At 39.2% G+C, this 15,643-nt stretch overlaps 1 protein-coding gene across 1 annotated transcript in view; it reads left to right on the top strand.

The window, feature by feature from the left end:
* The window catches only part of IMPG1 (interphotoreceptor matrix proteoglycan 1), a 164,099-nt gene that overhangs the window by 9,239 nt on the left and 139,217 nt on the right, over nucleotides 1–15,643 (top strand).

Genomic DNA, 15,643 nt, shown 5'->3' with positions numbered 1-15,643 from the left:
GATGATCTGTCCATTGGTGTGAGTGGGTTGTTAAAATCTCCTACTATTATTGTTTACTGTCAGTTTCTTCTTTTATGTCTGTTAGTGTTTGTCTTATGTATTGAGGTGCTTCTATGTTGGGTGCATAGATATGTCCAATTGTTGTCTTCCTCTTGGATTGATCCCTTGATCATTATGTAGTGTCCTTCCTTACCTCATATAATCTTTATTTTAAGGTCAATTCTGTCTGATATGAGGATTGATACTCCAGCTTTCCTTTGCTTCCCGTTCTCATGGAATATATTCTTCTATCCTTTCACTCTCAGTCTATATATGCCTTTAGGTCTGAAGTGGGTTTCTTATAAACAGCATACATATGGGTCTTGTTTTTTGTATCCATTCAGCCAGTCTGTGGCTTTTGGTTGGAGCACATAATCCATTTACATTTAAAGTAATTATTAATATATATGTTCTTATTGCCATTTTCTTAATTGTTTGGGGTTGATTTTGTAGATCTTTTTTCTTCTCTTATATTTCTTGACTATATAAGTCCCTTTAACATTTGTTTTAAAGCTGGTTTGGTGGTACTGAATTCTCTTAACTTTTGCTTGTCTGGAAAACTCTTTATTTTTTCATCAGTCTTGAATGAGATCCTTGCTGGGTACAGTAATCTTGGTTGTAGATTTTTCCCCTTCAGTACTTTAACTATATCCTGCCATTCCTTTCTGGCCTGCAGAGTTTCTGCTGAAAGATCAGCTGTTAAGCATATGGGGTTTCCCTTGTATGTTAGTTGTTGTTTCTTCTTTGCTGCTTTTAATATTCTTTCTTTGTGTTTGCTGCTGCTGCTGCTAAGTCGCTTCAGTTGTGTCCGACTCTGTGTGACCCCACAGACGGCAGCCCACCAGGCTCCACTGTCCCTGGAATTCTCTTTGTTAATTTCATTAGTATGTGTCTTAGCATATTTCTCCTTGGGTTTATCCTGTTTGGGATTCTATGTGCCTCTTGGATTTGATTGATTATTTCCTTTTTCATGTTGGGGAAATTTTCAACTATAATCTCTTCAGAAATTTTATCATACACTTTCTTTTTCTCTTATTCTTCTGGGACCCTTTTAATTCAAATGTTGGTGCATTTGGTATTGTACCAGAGGTCTCTGAGGCTATCCTCAGTTCTTTTCATTCTTTTTACTTTATTCTTCTCTTCAGAAGTTATTTCCACCATTTTATCTTCCAACTCACTGATTCGTTCTTCTGCTTCAGACATTCTGCTATTGATTTCTTCTAAAGTATTTTTAATTTCAGTAGTTGTGTTGTCTCTGTATGTTTATTCTTTAATTCTTCTAGGTCTTTGTTAATTGACTCTTGCATTTTCTCCATTTTGTTTTCAAGTTTTTTTTATCATCTTTACTATCATTATTCTGAATTCCTTTTCAGGTAATTTGCCTATTTCCTCTTCATTTATTTGGACTTCTCTGTTTCTAGTTTGTTCCTTCATTTGTGTAGTATTTATCTGCCTTTTCATTAATTTTTTTTTTAATTTATTTCATTTGAGGTCTCCTTTTCCCAGGCTTCAAGGTTGAATTCTTTCTTCCTTTTGCTTTCTTCCCTCGCAAGGAGATCCAACCAGTCCATTCTAAAGGAGATCAGTCCTGGAAGTTCATTGGAGGGACTGATGTTAAAGCTGAAACTGCAATACTTTGGCCACCTCATGCAACGAGTTGACTCACTGGAAAAGACTCTGATGCTGGGAAAGGTTGGGACCGAGAATGAGATGGCTGGATGGCATCACCGACTCTGTGGACATGAGTTTGAGTGAACTCCAGGAGTTGGTGATGGACAGGGAGGCCTGGCGTGCTGTGATTCATGGGGTCGCGGAGAGTCGGACACGACTGAGCAACTGAACTGAACTGAACTGAACTGAAGTTTGATCCAGTGGTTTCTGTAAGTTTCATATAGGGTGAGATTTGTTCTGAGTTTTTGTTTGTTTTTCCTCTGATAGGCAAGGCTGAGTGAGGTGGTAATCCTGTCTACTGATGACTGGGTTTGTATTTTTGTTTTGTTTGTTATTTAGATGAAGCGTCCTGCACAGGGTGCTACTGGTGGTTGGGTGATGCCAGGTCTTGTATTCAAGTGGTTTCCTTGGTGTGAGTTCTCACAATTTCATACTCTTACAGTTAGTTCTTTGGTAGTCTAGGGTAGTCTTGGGGCTTCCCTTGTAGCTCAGCTGGTAAAGAATCTGCTTGCAATTGGGAGACCTTGGTTTGATCCCTTGGTTTGAATCTTGGGAAGATTCCCTGGAGAAGTAAATGGCAACCCACTCCAGTATTCTGGGCCTGGAGAATTCCATGGACTGTATAGTCCATGAGGTTGCAAAGAGCTGGACATAACTGATTTACTTTCACCTTCACTTCTAGGGTCTTAGAGTCAGTGCTCCCACTCCAAAGGCTCAGGGCTTGATTTCTCAATAGTTGCCAGTCCAACAAGCAAAACTAACCAGTTGCTCCACATCAGAGGCCAGAAGGACTCCAGAGAACTCAATCAGGACTTATATCCCCTCCTTCTCGTTCTCACACAGAGCAAGAGGGTAGCTGAGAAGGACCAAACAAGATGCACTGTAGCATGTCTAACGTCTGACATAGGCCTTCTTGCCGCAGAGCATTTTGGGAGGAGCAGCAAAACACGAAGCGGGCACTCCTCTGAAGAAGAAACAAAGTCCAGGGATGACTAGATGTGCCTCCCCAGTACCAGTTGCAACTAGGGATTACCCAGTTTTTGTGGAAACAGCATTGCCCACATGGAGTAGTAACCACCCCCAGTCCTCTGGAGTGCCAGTGAGACACACAGTGACCCTCTCTAGTATTCTTGCCTGGAGAATTCCATGAACAGAGGAGTCTGGGAGACTATAGTCCATGGGATCACAAAGAGTTGGACATGACTGAAGCAACTGAGCACACACACAGCACATTCTTGGGGAAAGTATCTTTCTGGGTGCCTTCATTCCAACTTGGGTTCCTTCATCTAACCGTCTTTCATCCCCTCACACACCACTGCTGGAGGAGGAAATTGCAACCAACTCCAGTATTCTTGCCTGGAGAATCCCATGGACAAAGGAGCCTGACAGGCTACAGTTCATAGGGTCACAAAGAATCGGACGTGACTGAAGCAACTTAGCAGGCACGCATGAAACCCAAGGGCACTATTTTTAAACAACCGTAGTCAATTCAGAGCTGATCACTATGCTTTATAGTTAGCAACCATATTAACAATCCTTTTGCTTAATATTATATTTTTATTGTAAAAGCTCAACCAAATTTTAATTAATCTTATTTCTTAAGATTTCACTGCTTGGTAGACAAAGTGCTCATTTATGGTCAGGAATCTGTGGCAGAGAATGCTAAGTAATGTTCCTAAAATCATTTGAGGTGGGAAGGTTAGGACCAAACCTGAGATTTGAGCTGTATCCAGTCCCATTTTACCTCTACTTGGTCTATTAATCGATACAATATACTATAATGAGTACAATTAATATGATTTCTATTAGTCATTCAAAAGCCAACTTCCTTCTGCTAGCAGCACCAGATGATGGCTAGTTCTGGACCATCTCCAACATCTATTTGCATTACTGATCTCAGGGTGGCTGGCCACATCCTTCAGCTCTACCCTAAAAAATGGAAGCATCAATTTTAAAAGTTCTATTTCTCATTAAGAAAGTGTGACACTCCGAACTCTTCAAAGAAATAGAATTGTTTTTTCATGGTGTCATTTCAAATGCCTGATATTATGGTCTAAGCTTAGTGCCAACACCCTGATGCTGGGAAAGATTGAAGGCAAAAGGAGAAGGGGGTGGCAGAGGGTGAGATGGTTCGACAGCGTCACCAACTCAGTGGACATGAACTTGGGCAAACTTTGGGAGATAGTGAGGGACAGGGAGGCCTGGCATGCTGCAGTCCATGAGGTCGCAAAGAGTCAGATACGACTGAGCGACTGAACAACATTAGTGGCAAGTGACTTGTTAAGAGTATGTTATGTATCTAAAGGTAGTACCTGGCCAAATGGGTGAAATCAGACACAGCAGGAAAGCCTTTCCTGAACCAGAAATACCCCTCTATCAAAATGCTGAAACTTCACCTACAGGTCTGTAATATTTCCAGATTCAAGATACACAATTCTGAAATACCTCTTTCTAATAATCTCTCCTTCTTGCCTTTATGGAATATGATTTGCACTATCAGCAAAACACCCCAATCCCTCTGTGTGCTGTGTGCTGAGTCACCTCAGTCATGTCCTACCCTTTGCAACCCCATGGACTGTAGCCCACCAGGCTCGTTTGTCCATGGGATTATTCAGGCAAGAATACTGAAGTGGATTGCCATGCCCTCCTTCAGGGAAACTTCCCAACCCAGGGATCCAACGGGCATCTCTTATGTCTCCTGAATTGGCAGGCGAGTTCTTTACCACTAGCACCACCTGGAAAGCCTCTCTCAATGTCTCCAATTCTTCAGCCTATCCAGCCCTCAGAATCTTTCATATTAACCTTCAGTACTGGGATTCACTTCTGAACCTCTCTCAACAGTCTTCTTATTAGTACGTTAGAACCTTAGTCCTTGACCTTCTGCTCCACTTGCTTTGATTAACCCCATTTTGGGTAACTAGCTTTAGAGAATGTCATTAGAGAATGTCCGAAAAAATGCTTGATGAACAAATTCATGCCCTAAACCCTTAATGGGGCCCTCCACACTATTCCACAGTCAAACTCATCTCTGACTCCCTGACCTAGTCCAAAGTTGATTTCCAAAGCTTCTCTTTCTCTTTGAACCTGCAGTCTGACTCTTCCTCATTTCCATGATGGCACAGTTAAAAGCCAGGGCTTTCAGGTTTGCACAGCAGTGCATTCAACACAGCTCGGTGGTGTCTGACTCTTTGTGGTCCCATGGACTATGGCCTGCCAGGCTTGTTTATCCATGAAATTTTCCAGGTAAGAATACTGGAATGGTTTGCCACTTCCCACTCCCAGGGATCTTCCCGACACAGGAATCGAACCTGAGTCTTTTGCATCTCCTGCATTAGCAGACAGATTCTTTACCACTAGCACCACTCAAGAAGTCCCCAGTACAGCACACAGATACAGAAAGAGTTCTGTCACTTTTGAGCTGTGTGACCTTGGCAAGTTGCTGGGTCCCACACATCTCTCCATCTTATGGCTTCTAATCTATAAAATGGGAAAAATAATAGCAGACTCTGCCTCATGGGGCTGTAATGAAGATTAGTGAAGCATCTATTACTATTATAGAAACTTTTGCTCAGTAAACGCCAGCTCCTAAATGTCAGTGATGATCATCACAGTTACTATTACCACCTCCTATGTACTGAGAAGACTGAGGTCATTTGATTTCATTTGCCATCTCTTCTTTCCACTTCAAAGTTTCTCTGTATCCATCCAAACTCTCTTCATTCTCTTGTTTCAGAGAAAATAAAAAGATTTCATATCTTTGCTAGCATTGTTTCTATCTACCTATGACATTAACTCCATTTACCACCAACTCTAAGGCTTTTCTCTGAACGTTTCCTTTTCCACTGACTTCAGTTTCCTGGCCTACAAAATTTTATGTGACATTTCTCAACACTGGTAAAAACACCAATTCTGAGGCTTCAGCATTGAAGATTCTGATTTAAATTGTTTGAGGTGAGGTCCAAGCTAGAAGGGAGATTAAAAGACAAAACTAGTGAAGTCTTTTATTCTACAATATATAATCCACTAAGTTAGGGGATATACAAAATGAGTTTTACTAGATGTAAAATATGAGCAGACGTTAAAAGTGATGTTGAACATAATTATCATGAGGGGAGGAGAGTACAAATACCAGGTTTTTAAAATGCATTTAAAATTAAAAGATCAGTAATTCAAAATATTCTTGCCTGGAAAGTTCCATGGACAGATGTATATATATGGTGACTGCTATACAAAAACCTCATGGTAACCACAGACCAAAAGTTTGTAACAGATATACACACAAAAAAGAAAAAGAATCCAAACATAACAATGTGTGTATTAGCCACTCAGTTGTATCTGACTCTTCGTGATCCTATTGACTGTAGCCCACCAGATTCCTCTGTCCACGAAATTCTCCAAGCAAGAATACTGGAATGGGTAGCCATTCCCTCCCCCAGGGGATCTTCCCAAGGATCAAACCCAGGTCTCCTGCATTGCAGGCAGATTCTTCACTGTCCGAGCCACCAGGCAAAGCCCAAATATAACATGAAAAGAGAGTGATAAGAGAACAAAAGAATAATAAAGGGGGAAGAGTTCTCCAAAAATAAATCCAAAACAATTAACAAAACAGCAGTTAGAACAAGCTGGAATAATTGTTAAAGCTACCCAGGTGATCCTTCTATGCAGCCAGGTTTGAGAAGCATGATTTATGTGGGTCATTATAATATGGGCCACCAGGGAGTTGTTTTTCTCTCACTTTTTTAGTAAATGTTATATCATAAATGCATTTCCAGTTTGGAAGGAGCAATCTCACTTAACATGATTGATAAAACGGCTTGTATAATCATTCCCTTCATTGTGTTGCTTCTTTCTTCTCAACTTTGTGGTTGTTGTTCAGCCTCTGTTGTGTCCGACTCTTCGTGACTCCACGCACTACAGCATTCCAGGTTTCTCTGTCCTTCACTATCTCCTGGAGTTCTTCTGTGTATCCCTGCCACCTCTTCCTAATCTACTCTGCTTCTGTTAGGTCCCTACCATTTCTGTCCTTTATTGAGCCCATCTTTGCATGAAATGTTCCCTTGGTATCTCTAATTTTCTTGAGGAGATCTCTAGTCTTTCCCATTCTGTTTCTTTGCATTCATTGTTCACTGAAGAAGGCTTTCTTATCTCTCCTTGCTATTCTTTGGAACTCTGCATTGAGATGGATATATCTTTCCTTTTCTCCTTTGCCTTTCGCTTGTCTCCTTTTCTCAGCTCTGTCCGTCTTGTTCTCTGTAATATCTTCAGCACTCTGCTTTCAGGCATGAGTCACTCTGCTCTCTGCCTTTGGCTTAATTTTGTGCTGTCATCTTCTATCTCTAAAGTCAGGAATCCTGGTATCACCTAAAACATCTTCCTCTTCTTCACATCGAGTTTGTCCAAATCCTACCAAGTGGTGGTGTTGTTATTTAGTTGCTTCGTCATGTCTGACTCTTTGTGATCCCATGGACAATGGCCTGCTAGGCTCCTCTATCCATGGGATTTCCCATGCAAGAGTACTGGAGTGGATTGCCATACCAAGTGGGGTGCTAATAAACAATTAGCCACTATCTTTTCAAGGGGTGAAAATCCATACTCACAGTGTTTGCCAATATTCATAATGTAAATAAAGATTCCTATGATGACCAATTTCAGACTACCAACATGACATCTCCCAACAGGGATGTGCATAATTGTCTTTCAGGACCTGGACACCAGTGTGAGCCTGGTCCACAACCACTCCTAGTGCATGGATGCTTCCAGTGCTCTGTGACAACCTAGAGGGGTGGGATGGGGAGGCAGACGGGAGGGAGGCTCAGGACGGACGGGACACATGTCTACCTGTGGTTGGTTCATGTTGATGTGTGGCAGAGGCCAACACAATACTGAAGAGCAATTGTCCTCCAATAATTGTATTTTGTTCTTTACTTCTCAATATTGTGCAATTAAAATCTTTGATTAAAAAAAAGAAAGAAAGAAAAAGGTCTTTCACATCATTGTACATAGCAGACCCTGAGGCAAAAGCTTCCCTGCTACTCAGGGAACCAGGAGGGAAAGGAAAAGAGGAGTGAGACAGTGAAAGAGAGGGAACCAACATAAAGATGCCTCCCCAAACTGGCCGGCACTTGGCATCAAGTGCAACCAACTGCTGATCTCAAGGCACCGTGTTTATAGACCACACTGTCTCCAGATGGTCGGTGAGGTTGGGAGCCTGTGGGTGAATGGAGAAAAATGCATGCGATCTCCCCAGAGATTCCCCTCAAAGTACACTAACTTCCCTGCACTTCCAGTGCACTCATCTGTGGACTGAGGGTGGGTCATGCTGCTTCTCACACCTCCGCAGCAACAGAAAATCCTGGGGCAGGAAAAACAGACACTGTGACACAGCCATGAGGCATGGAGCTGTGGGTTTGTGTCTCCCATATTGGGTCAGAGCTTGTGAAGAGCCGATCTGAGAGACAGGTGAGGCTCAGAAGGCCTGAGAAGATGCTTGAAAAGTGTCTGAGCCTGGTATGCATACACCACCGGGTATTCGCTGTTCTTTTGATGGATTCAGCATTACTTACAATGCTGTAAGTAATGGATATTCCCAAGTGTCCCCTGATGCTCACACCAGGCAGGAATCTCTCCAGAGTCTGTTCCTGTTTCTCTCTACTGAGTAGAAGGGAAAGCTTACTGTGTCACGAGGAAGATATTTTCAATTGTACAGGTGATACCAAACTGTTTCCCTACATGTTTGTGCCACTTTGAGTAAGAATTCCTTTCGTTCCAAATCTTCATCCATACTCTGTATTGCCTGACTTTTTATATTTTGTCAGTCAGCTTTGGGAATGAAATAGTATCTCACTGTGGTTTTAATTTGCATGTCTCAGATTACTGTTGAGGTGCAGTATCTTTTCATAGATTTAGGATCTTTTCTGCTTCCTCTTCTAGGATAGGAGACATGTGTCTTTTCTCATTGGGTAGAGCAGTTCTACTGAAGTTGTGAATGTCAATCCTTTGGCATTTCATTACCCTTCAAATACCTTCTCTCAGTGTGTAGTTTTTTCTTCTTACTCTCTAAATGGTACCCTTTAATGAACACACATTCTTAATTTTAATGTTGTTTAATCATCAGCCTTTAACTCCACAGTTTATAGAGTTTTTTGTCTTACCTTTAAAAATTCATTATCTTAAAGGGATAAAAATATTCCACTCTATTGCCTTATAAAAGATGTACATGTGTGCATGAGTGCTAAGTCACTTTAGTCATGTCCGACTCTTTGTGACCCTATGGACTGTAGCCCACCAGGCTCTTTTATCCATGAGATTCTCCAGGCAAGAATACTGGATGGGTTGCCATGCCCTCCTCCAGGGGATCTTCCTGACCAAGGAATCAAACCCATTTCTCCTATGGCTCCTGCATTGCGGGCAGATTCTTTATCACTGAGCCACCAGGGAAGTCCCATAAAAGATGTAGAGTTTTATTTTCCATTTTTAATCCACAAAAATTTATTGTGTATGTATGTGTGTGAAGCAGGAAAACAGTTTCCTTAAATATATATATATGGATCATCAATTGTTTCAGCACCATTCAGTGGATAGTTTCCTCTTCTTTCTCTGGTCTGTGATGCCTCTTCTGTCATGAACATGGGTTTGTTTGTTTGCTTGTTTTAATTTATTTATTTTTAAATTGAAGGATAATTGCTTTACAGAATTTTGTTTTTTTCTGTCAAATCTCAACATGAATCAACCATAGGTATTCATATATCCCCTTCATCTTGAACCTCCCTCCCATCTCCCTCCCCACCCCACCCCTCTAGGTTCATACAGAGCCACTGTTTGAATTCCCTGAGCCATACAGCAAATTCCCATTGGCTGTCTATTTTACACATGATAATGTAAGTTTCCATGTTACTCTCTCCACACATCTCACCCTCTCCTCCTTTCTCCCCAAGTCCTAAACAAGGGTTTGTTAATTTTATTATACCTGAGCTGGTACCACTTTAATTATTACAAATTTATAATAATCTTGAAATCTTGTAACCATGCTTCCCTGGCATTGTTCTCTTTCTACAGGAGTGTCTAAGCTATTCTTGACCCTCCACTCTTCCATAATATGTCTTAAATTAGATCACTAAGTACCACTGAGATTGGATTGGAGTTGTGTTAAATCTGTAGATCAATTTGGGGAAAAATTGATACCCTTATAATGTTAAGTCTTTCTCTCCAGAAACATAGAATATCTCTCTTATTATTAGTACCTTATAATAAAGTTGCATAATTATATTGTAAAGGGCTTCCACACCGTGGACTTATCCCTAGTTACTTGGTATTAACTGTAATCTTTTAAATGGCTCTCTTACTGCAGTTTTTGTGTAGAAAAGTAATTGGCTTTATATCCCTTAGCTTTGCTGAACAATCTTAACGCTGAAAATTCACTAACAATTCTTTAGAGTTTTCTGCTTAAAAATTATATCATTTTTGAATAATGAAAACTAAAGATCTCCCTTTTCAGTCTTTGTATCTTTTCTTTCTTTGTATTTTCTTACTGCCTTCCATAGGCCATCCACTATTGCCTATGTTTATTTCCTTTATATTCTATCTAAAGAGAAATGGTGATTGCATACACCATATACCTTGCTATTGCATACACCTTAATACTGATCTGGAAGGGAATGCTTTCAGAGTTCACCGTTAAGAATGGCATTTGTTTTAGATTCTGTGCTTGTTTTGCTTTGAAAATTTGCTACATCAAGTTTTTTTTTTCCACATATCTTTTAATTTTAAAATCTTTTCACATTTTTCACTGAAAACAATGCTAATCATACAATGAGAGTAATAAACTTTTTCACATGTGTTTGCTAATTCTCAAACCATGTCTCCTAGGTACATTTTTTAGGAATGGCAAAATTGAAGTTTAATGATACCCATTTCTTTCTTCTGTGTAGACAGTTGAAAGTCATTTCTCTTGGTCCTTTCTGCATAATAATTATCTTTAGGGAGGAGGGAAGTGGGAGGGGGCACAAGAAGGGGAACACATGTACACCCGGGGCAGATTCATGTCAATGTAAGGCAAACACAATATAATATTGTAAAGTAATTAGCCTCCAATAAAAAAAATTTAAAAATAAAATAAAACTGAAAAAAAAATAATAAAGATGGTTGCCAGTGGAGGAATAGGAATGAGAAATGGACATATAAGAAAAAAAATTATATAATATATGAAGTTTTTAAAAGTTCCTTTCTATTCCTAAGAGTTTTAATCATGGATAAATACAGATATATATCATGAACTTCTTCTGTACCTACTGAGATTATCAAATTATTTTTCTCTTTTAATTCATTAATGTGAAAAATTACCTCAATCAATTTCAAATATTAAACCAACCTGATATTCCTGCGATATATCTGACTTGGTCATCATCTTTTTTCACACTCTGCTGGATTCCATTTGCTAATATTTTATTTCATATTATGTTATATAATATTTATATATATATTATATATATAATAATATTTACATTCATATTCATAAGTGAGATTGGACCATGATTTTTTTCTCATACTTTCCTCACCTTATCAGGTTTTGTAAGAGTTTGTATGAAAATAAAGTTATTCTTTCCATGAATGCTTGATAGAACTCTTAGGTGAAGAGTTATATTTATGAAAAGATATTTGGCTACTGACTCAGTTTTCTAAAGATTATAATAACTCTTCTGTCTCTGCTTACATTCATTTTGTATGATAAATTTGTAATTTGCATATTTCTAGAATTTATCCATTTCATCAAAATTTCAGATTTATCTACAAAACATTGTTAAGTTTCTCATGCCATTAGGAAGTATAGTGATGTCCTCTTTTTCAATCTTGATAGTAATTAATTGTACCTTCTCTTTCTCATGTTTTTTGTTTCTGTTATTAGTATTTTCAAAGGAAAAATTTTTTGCTTTTATATGGCTTTTTCTTCTCTTTTTCATTATCTTTTCTTTCATATTTTATTAATCTCTACTCTTATCTTTATTCTTGTACTTTTTTGAATTTATTCTGTTTTCTTTTGTTAAATTCTTGAGATAGATGCTTAGCTCATTAATATTTAGCTTTTTTCTTTTTCTAAAATAAGCATTTTAATGAGCTAAATTTAACTTTCAAGTACTGATTTAGCTATATCCCACAAGTTTTATTATGTAGAGTTTTAATCACTTGATAAAGATATTTTTAATACCCAGCATGATTTCTTCATTATCTCATAGGTTAATTTTTTTACTTATAGGTTATTTATAAGAATTTTTTTTCAATTTTCAAACATAGGGATTTTCTATTTGTTGGGTTTTTTTTTTTTTATTTTATTGGAGGCAAATTACCTTACATTAATATATTGGTTGGTTTTGCCATACTTTGACACGAATCCGCCCCGGGTGTACATGTGTTCCCTTTCTTGAGCCCCCCTCCCACCTCCCTCTTCCCCATATCCTCCCTCCAGGTCATCCCTGTGCACAAGCCCCAAGCATCCTGTATCATGTGTCGAACCTGGACTGGTGATTCATTTCACATATGATAAAATACATGCTACAATGCCATTCTCCCAAATCATCCCACCTTACTCACCTTTCTGTTGGATTGAGAACATAATGTACATGCATTACAGTCCAATGTACAGTCAATATTCGTATATTTGCATATGTTCTCCCTAAGCTTGAAAAGAAGGTTTATTTTTATAATGTTCCATATATGTCCATTGGTTAAGTTTACTTATGTTCTCAATCCTCTATCTTTATTGATTTTTAATCTGCCAGCTCTATCAGTTACCAAGAAAGATCTCTTAAAATCCACCTATTATTATTGTTGATTTTACATTCTTTACTGCTCTTTAAACTTTTGCTTTATATATCTCAAGGTTATATTATTCAGTATATAAAATTATAATTTGCTACATCTTTCTGATGACTTTTAAACTTTTATCATTATGTTGTGACTTTCTTCATCTTTGCAATGCTTTCTGCCAAGGAAAGAACTTTGTCCACGGGTGTGCTGGAACTGGCCCACACTGATATACAGGCACTAATTGTTCACATCTCTCTGGGTTCCTGGCTTGAAATCAGTCATGGAGGAGTAAACGTATTTTATAACACATAAAAACTGGCAAATGCTACAAATCAAGCCTTCTCAACCAGCCCCAAGGCCTGGGCTCTGATCTAATATTAATATAGCTAAACCAAATTTCCTCTGATTACTGTTTGCATAATGTGATGTTTTTCATCCTTTTAATTTCAACTTCCCTGTATCTTTTTTTTTAATGTGTCTGTTAAAAGTATATAGTGGGGTTTTTTTAATGCAGTCTGATCATCTTTGTCTTTTAACAGAATCTTTTTTGTCCTTTTATACTTAATGTGTCCCAAGTATTTAGTGTAAGTATGGGACATACTTATACTAAAAAAATAATAATTACATAGTTGTTCATTGGAAATTCAAGTTTTTCTGATGTCCTATATTTTATTTGCTAAATCAGGCAATCCTATGCCTAGCCTTAAACTTCAAAATAGAATAACAGCCAACAATATGTCAGGCCTTCTGCAAAATCCTGACGTTTAGTTTCTCATTTGATCTTCAAAACAAAACAGAGCTATATAACATGCAAACATTAATACAAAACTATGGTGGGATTATAGTTATACCTTTTGTAGGTTAGCAACTTAAAGCATGTAGAGATTATTTGCCCAAGTTCAGGGAACAATTTAGGATGGCAGAGTTATCTTCCTGCAGCTTCAGCCCCCCAGGTACTCAAACTGCAGTTCCCCTTTCTTCTCTAGAAGAACTGTGATAGTTTCCTGTGCATAAGAAAGGTAGAGATGGATGGGATGGAGTGGTTGGAGGCAGATCCGAAAAGGAGGGTCTATATGTATGCATACAGCTGATTCACTTCGTTGTACAGCAGAAACTAACACAACATTGTAAAGCAATTATACTCCAATTAAAAATTTTAAAAAATAAGAAAAAAATAGATTACACAACACAAATTAAAAAAAAAGAAAGAAAGGCACAGATTTATAGCTGTTTCTGATCACCGAAGAATTAATGCTTTTGAACTGTGGTGCTGGAGAAGACTCTTGAGAGTCCCTTGGACTGCAAGGAAATCCAACCAGTCCATTCTAGAGGAGATCAATCCTGGGTGTTCATTGGAGGGACTGATGCTAAAGCTGAAACTCCAATACTTTGGCCACCTCATGCGACGAGTTAACTCACTGGGAAAGACTGATGCTGGGAAAGGTTGGGGGCGGGAGGAGAAGGGGACGACAGAGAATGAGATGGCTGGATGGCATCACCGACTCTATGGACATGAGTCTGAGTGAACTCTGGGAGTTGGTGATGGACAGGGAGGCCTGGCGTGCTGTGATTCATGGGGTCGCGGAGAGTCGGACACGACTGAGCGACTGAACTGAACTGAATCTGTCTCCAACTCTCCATGAGTAGCTACAGTATCACTCTTTTATGGCAATACACTCAAGAACACTACACATGCAAGTCTCTTTACTCAGAACTCCCAATATACTCTAAGATCAGGCTTACATGAAAGCACTAAAATTTAAGAGGAATTGTTTCATAGTTTGTAATATTAGAATCACAAGCAACAAAAAGATTCAGAAAACAAACATGTTGAGCTAAATTTGAGATGTTTCTGGTGTGAGTACTTCAGGCATGGTTAGACTCTATTATGACCCGATAGATAGCAGCCTTAGGGATCATGGGGAAAAACCAGTCCAGCTGGAACCAGAAGAAAGTGGGTATTTTGCACATGTCATTAATGTGTCCCCTAAGCAAATGTGTATTCCTGCCTGTGATAGATTTCCTCTGTGCACTCCCAGCTTCTGAAGTTAGCTTCTTCCTAATTTGGGGGGATTTCTTTAATAGGTCTTCATGATTTGCTGCTAGTTGTCTTGTGAATGACCTTGTATGGTTTCAGCAAAATCCTTTGGTCTCTGTATCATTCAAACTTCTGTCCAGCCAGGCTAGAAAAATGCTCTGAATACTGTCACATCCCATAAACATTTGTGAGATACAACTGCAACTCATCATACACAGATCTCAGATTAACTTGTAAAATTCCATTCTGATTCCCTTATTTATAACCCTTATGTTTGTTTAAGCTCCACATTCTGAAACCTATGGAGATGGTGCCCTAAAAGTTTCCGTGATGGGTCAGTGACTGGGAAGAAGTAAGAGTTTGTGGTGGTGGATTAGCCGCTAAATCGTGTCCAACTCTTGTGACCCCATGGATTGCAGTCTGCCAGGCTCCTCTACCCACAGGATTTTCCAGACAAGAATCCAGGCAAAAATCCAGCCATTTCCTTCTCCAGGGGAATCTTCCTAACCCAGGGATCAATTCCAGTCTCCTGCACTGCAGGCAGATTATTTACCGACTGACATACAAGGGAAGCCAGGAGAACTTAATGTAAGAAAAAGATGATCGTTGTTCAGTCACGTCCAACTCTTTGTGACCCCATGGACTGCAGCATGCCAGGCTTCCCTGTCCTTCACCATCTCCCAGAGCTTGCTCAAACTCATGTCCATTGAAGCAGCGATGCCATCCAACCATCAGGTGACCAGGACAACATCCTCTGTCATCACCTTCTCAAGTGGCTTAACAGAGTTAGTCCTATATGGATACAGAGAAGGTACCTGCCTACCCAGGGTGACTTGAGGGGTAGCTAAACACCTAGCTGGGGAAAATACTGGTTTCTTTTTGTTAGAGCCTGAAAAGAAGCCTTAACCAGGCCAACCAGCAGCTTCAATGTAATCGTTCTCACCTCAGTTTCACATCCCGTTTACTTCAACCTGACCTCAGCACTAAACCAACTCCACTCACCGTTTTCCAAGGAAATACACTTTACAGTTAATCACAGCTTACAGAAATACCCAACTCGTCTCACTTTCAAGACCAGCTTATTTGAGGGAGAAA

Source organism: Moschus berezovskii, chromosome 10 (genome assembly GCF_049115385.1).
Source record: "Moschus berezovskii isolate FMDL1 chromosome 10, NW_MosBer_1.0, whole genome shotgun sequence".
Lineage (NCBI taxonomy): Eukaryota > Metazoa > Chordata > Mammalia > Artiodactyla > Moschidae > Moschus > Moschus berezovskii.
This window is presented reverse-complemented; position numbering and strand designations above follow the sequence as displayed.